The sequence below is a fragment of the Myotis nattereri genome (genome assembly GCF_964212035.1).
Source record: "Myotis nattereri genome assembly, chromosome: 3".
Classification (NCBI taxonomy): Eukaryota; Metazoa; Chordata; class Mammalia; order Chiroptera; family Vespertilionidae; genus Myotis; species Myotis nattereri.
The window spans coordinates 72536788-72542673 of record NC_138077.1 but is presented as its reverse complement, the minus strand read 5'-3'; the positions used below and the strand labels follow the sequence as shown (position 1 = coordinate 72542673).

Genomic DNA, 5886 nt, shown 5'->3' with positions numbered 1-5886 from the left:
TCTGGGAGAAAGGAAGATATATTTTCTTCCTAGGTGGGCTTTCAAAGAGGGACTAAGTGCTAGAACTCCAAGCACTATGCAGTGTCCCCAGATATAGCTGAACTAGAACAACATTGGTTTCTGTAGCAAAGAGCCTGAGACAGTCAAAGGGAAGGCAGACAGCCAGGAATTACATGGAAGAGAAGCCCAGTGTCCCTGGACCCTAGAGTGATACAGAGCAGCTGAAAGGGGAGACTTGAAGTATCTACAGTTGTGACAAAGCTCCCCCCTGCAGCAGAGAACTTTTCAGCCAGCCACCAGATGATGACACTGACACCAATGATGGCAGCGGTGAGCAACAGCCAAAGACAGAACGAGTGACACCCAGTTTGTGGATGCCTGGATGAGAGAAAGGACAGCTTGGCCCTGATGCCTCCTACTGACTCCAGAACATTGATACTTCTTTGAGGAGAAAGCAGGAAAAGAGGAGGAAAAATCGGAATTAACTCAGTGTATATCTAAAACGATAAAAAAAGCATGAAGGTGACTGAGTTTATCTGGAAACTGTTATAATTACACTAGAGGCCTGGTGCATAAAATTTGTGCACTGGGGGGGGGGTTGCTCCTCAGCCCAGCCTGCACCCTCTCCAGTCTGGGACCCCTCAGGGGATGCCTGACTGCCGGTTTAGACCCGATCCCTGTGGACATCCCTTTCACAATCTGGGACTGCTGGCTCCCAACTGCTCGCCTGCCTGCCAGCCTGATTGCCCCTAACCGCTTCTGCCTGCCAGCCTGATCAACCCCTAACTGCTCCCCTGCCGGGCTGATTGCCCCCAACTGACCTCCCTGCTGGCCATCTTGTGACACAAGGGTGTGAGGGTCAATTTGCACATTACCATTTTATTATATAGGATTTTATTGATAACAGTAAAAACACATCAGCCTTTATCCTTTAGTTGCCTCCACAATCTCTTGGGAGCTTCTGGGAGGTATTTCACATTGATTCATGAATGACTACCTTCACTGATGAGTTTATTCAAGAGTTACCCTGGTTGCATTAATAGAGTTGGATCTTCTATGAAGGAATCTCAGAACAGGGCTGCTTGAACCTCAATCCTACACTGACTTGAGTCCAATAACTTTTCACTTAGTATTCTTCAAATCTCCTCTTTGCTAAACACATCCACATCTACCCCAGGACTCAGACATGTGTTTAATAGGAGTTATGTTGAGAGAGAAATGTAAAAAACAGATCATGGGGGCTGGAGATTCTTGGGATGGCAACTGAAATGGAGGCACAGAGCGCTGGGGCTGAGGATGGTTTCACCCAGGTCACCCACAAGGATAGTCAGAAGTTGAAGAAAGGGCAGGCTGAGGAGCTGTCCAAGTGGGGGAGGGCGGATGTGGGCTGCATGAACTCAGAGGAGGCCCCACTCAAAGGGGCCTGTCTTCCCACTCCTCTCAAGGCACAGGTTCCTGGATGGGAAAAAAGAAACAAGGAAAATTCCAATCCCAGCTAACTGGCACCATTAAAAGAGAACGGGTTGACCCTGGACATCATTTGGTTGGAGCATTCTTCATATAACTAAGGGTTTGGGGTTTGATTCCGCATCAGGGCACATAAACTTAGGTTGCAGGTCCAATCCCCAGTTGGGGCATGTACTAAAGGCAACCAATAAATGTTTCTTTCTCCTTCATTCTCTCTCTCTCTCTCTCTCTCTCTCTCTCTCTCTCTCTCTCTCTCTTCCTCTCTCTAAAAACAATCAAAAAAAAAAATAGATCCTGGTGAGTAATTAAAAAAAAAGAGAGAACTGCTTGAAAATATTTATTCCTATTGTAGAACATTTGGAACTTCAGATACACTTTAACTTGAAATCCAGGAATGTAGAAATCAGAACTCACAAAGAACCTGAAAGGATGTTAGCGCTTTGACAAAAGCAGCTGATTTTGAGGAAGCCTTTATTTTGTGGTTTCAGGGGGTGTGCACCCTTGCCCTCATTAGGTTGGATGACCTCTTCTTCTAGTCTTTTAAAATTACAGATGTGGGGAAGAAACTAAGATGGCGGCATAGATAAACATCGGGAAATAGTCGCCTCCCACAACAATTGAAAAATATCCCAAAGGACGGAGCAAACATCGTCCAGAACAACAGGAAGGCTGGCTGAGTGTAATTTCTACAACTAGAAGACAAGAAAAGCACGCTGAGAGCCAGAGGAGCTGCGGAGGCTGAGTGCAGAGGTACGGCGGCGGCTCGCGCGCGCGGAAAGGGGGTGGCACCTGAGGACGCGGCTATCTTTTTGAATCACAAGCTCCCGACTGCTCTGAACTCCGGTTCCGGCGAGTCTCTGGGGACCCAGGACTCATACGGGGAGAGGCTGGTCTGTCAGGCGGCAGCGGGCGAACTTGAGGGCAGATTTCCCTCAGAGGTGCTTGCAGCCATTACCAGGACACTGAGACCCGTGACTCCGGGCGCGGAGAATCAGCCATAGCTTCTTTCTCCGCCCTTTTGACTCCCTGAGACCCTGCCCCACCCAGGCTGCAGCAGAGGCTTTTGCATGTGAATGTACCTAACTACAGCCCAGCCAAGCAGACCCGGAACTTCCAAGAGAAGGCCCAAGGCCCCGCAGCGGCTTGCATTGCTTCACAGCTGAGCCTCTTCGTGGCTCCTGCTGTGTGGCCTCAGGCAGGGGCTGACTTAGCACCTCCTTAGATCCAGGAGCCACTGTACCCAGTGGTCAGAGGGGGACCATTCTCCCACTTCAGACACAGCTGATTCCCACAGCCAATTGGCCTGGAGGTCAATTCCTCCCAGTGATCCTACAACAACCAAGGCACCAAGAGTGCACCAAGAGTGTCCACCCCAGGTAACTGGGGAGGCTGAGCCACTGGGCCCTACAGGACACCTGGCGCGCAGGGCCACTCTATCAACACAGGGAAGCAGCCAAAATGCGGAGACAAAGAAACATGTCACAATTGGCAGAAACGGAGGAGGGCAGACGACTGGATATAGAGTTCAAGGCCACGTTTATAAGGTTTGTCAAGAATTTTATGGAAACCGCCGATAAATTTAATGAATCCCTCAAGGAGTATAGTGAGACCATGGAGGACATGAAAAAGGACCAACTAGAAATTAAGCATTCACTGACTGAAATAAAGAATAATTTACAGAGATCCAACAGCAGACAAGAGGATCCCAAGAATCAAGTCAAAGATTTGAAATACAAAGAAACAAAAAATACCCAACCGAAAAAGAAAAAAGAAAAGAGATTCAAAAAATATGAAGATAGTGTAAGGAACCTCTGGGACAACTTCAAGCGTACCAACATCAGAATTATAGGGGTACCAGAAGGAGAGAGAGGGCAAGATATTGAAAACCTTTTTGAAGAAATAATGACAGAAAACTTCCCCCACCTGGTGAAAGAAATGGACTTACAAGTCCAGGAAGTGCAGAGAACCCCAAACAAAAGGAATCCAAAGAGGACCACACCAAGACACATCATAATTAAAATGCCAAGAGCAAAAGATAAAGAGAGAATCTTAAAAGCAGCAAGAGAAAGACAGTCAGTTACCTACAAGGGAGTACCCATCCTACTGTCAGCTGATTTCTCAACAGAAACCATGCAGGCCAGAAGAGAGTGGCAAGAAATATTCAAAGAGATGAATAGCAAGAACCTGCAACCAAGATTACTTTATCCAGCAAAGCTATCATTCAGAATGGAAGGTCAGATAAAGAGCTTCACGGATAAGAAAAAGCTAAAGGAGTTCATCACCACCAAACCAGCATTATATGAAATGCTGAAAGGTATTCTTTAAGAAGAGGAAGAAGAAAAGGGAACTCTTACCATTTGCCACAGCATCGATGGAACTGGAGAGCGGATAAATACCACAAGATCTCACTTATTTGTGGAATATAATGAACAACATAAACTGATGAACAAGGACTGATCCAGAGATGGAGAGGCTTTGATTGGACTATTGGGCCTTGGAGGGAAGGTAGGGGAGGGTGGGGGCAAGGGGGAAGGATCAACCAAAGGACTTATATGCAAGCATATAGGCCTAACCAATGGACACGGACAACGGGGGGGTGAGGGGATGAGCGGGGGGGGGGGGGGTAGAGGGTACACATATGTAATATCTTAATCAATAAAAAAAATAATAAAATAAAATAAAATAAAATTACAGATGTGAAGCCCCTTAGAGAGATCACCTGTCAAGGGCAACAGGAAGAATTGCTGGCAAAGAAGAAGAAACCAAATTCACCACAAAGAATGTGACACATACACGGGGATAGTTTCAGCCAATGTGAAAGTTCACATCCCTGGCTCTTTCCGAAACATCAAGATGGCAAGAACTCCCCTTTGCACCTTCCTCCTGGGAATCCTCCAGCAAAGATTTATGGCAATATTTGGGCCATGGCTGGTAGAGCAGATCGATTCTGATTACAAATCAGAGACTTTTTCTCTTATCTTTGGACTCTAGAGAAAAAGAGTTTTCCCTCTGCAGGTGGTCACAAAAAACCATGTGAAGAATTTCTAGTCACTGTAAGCCTCAGTCCCTACTTTAGTTTTCAGCCAGAAGCCTAAACAGAAGAGTTTGATAGTAATCATTCAACAGCTTTGAGGATAATTTAATTATCAAAATTTAGTACCATTATTATACTTATTACACTTCTGGCAAACACGCCGATTTACCATTTATACTCATCTTTTTAAGTCTCATTTTGACACAAGCTAGGGCACCACCTACACAAATAAGTGACATATGTCTTTGAAATTCTAGTCCAGGTGGGAAGCAGATCAGCACCTGGCTAGGCCATTTGGAAAAGAATTTTGCTGTAGCCAGGTTTTTATGGTAACTCTCATATCACAAAGTTTGAATGGAAGTCACTAAAGCCATTATGAAGGCTACCTTGGCCAGCAGTGGCATGCTTGTGTAACTGGGTCTGTTGACTTTTGAATAACCAGATGAGATCTATACTTATTTTCTCCTCTTCCTCTTTTGTTTTAGTCTGTTCAGATTGCTATAATGAACTACCATAGACCTGGCTGAGTGGCTCCATAGGTTGGAGTGTCATCTGATACACCAAAAAGACGGTGGGTTCAATTCCCCATCAGGGTACATAGGTTGTGGGTTTATCCCTGGTGAGGGCACATTCAGAAGGCTACTGATCATGTTTCTCTCTCTCTCTCTCTCTCTCTCTCTCTCTCTCTCTCTCTCTCTCTCTCTCTCCCTCTCTGTCTTTCTCCCTCCTTCCCTCCCTCTCTTCCTCTCTTTGTAAAATCAATAAACATGTCCTCAGATGAGAATAAATAAACAAATAAACAAATAAACTACCATAGATAGCTTATAAACAACAGACATTTATTTCTCTTAGTTATGGAGACTGGAATTCTAATATTCAGATCAGCGTAGTCAAGTTCTGGTGAGGAGACAGCTGACTCCTCATTATATCTGTACATGGTGAAATAGAGAGAGAAAGCTGGTGCTCTCATGGCTTTTGAAAGGGCACTAGTCCCATTCATTAGGGTTCTACCCTCATGACCTCATCTAGTCCTAATTACCTCCCAAAGGCTCCACCTCCTAATACCATCAAATAACAAGGGGATGGAGTTCAACATCAGAATTTGAGGGAACACAAACATTCAGTCCATAACATCCTCTTTTTCTCCTCCTTCTATGCCTCTTACTCTTTAAGGTAGAATTTATGTGGCAGCTTAAAAATCACTTTCTGATTCATTCATTCAGAAGAAAAATTATGGAGGGCCTATTATGTGCCAAGCACTGGTTCTAGGCTACTGATAAGATATCAGAAAAGAAAGTGAATGAGGTCCTTGAGTTGATATTCTAAAGCAGTGGTTGGCAAACTGCGGCTTGGCAAACTGCGGCTCGTGAGCCACTTGAGGCTCT

General features: G+C 45.2%; 1 pseudogene across 1 annotated transcript; it reads left to right on the top strand.

The window, feature by feature from the left end:
- The first annotated feature begins 1256 nt into the window (after positions 1 to 1256).
- LOC308515384 (RNA-binding protein PNO1-like) lies at positions 1257 to 4418 on the top strand (annotated as a pseudogene). The gene is made up of 3 exons: positions 1257 to 1494; positions 1789 to 2021; positions 4178 to 4418. The product of its transcript is annotated as an RNA-binding protein PNO1-like (transcript).
- The last annotated feature ends 1468 nt before the right edge of the window (positions 4419 to 5886 follow it).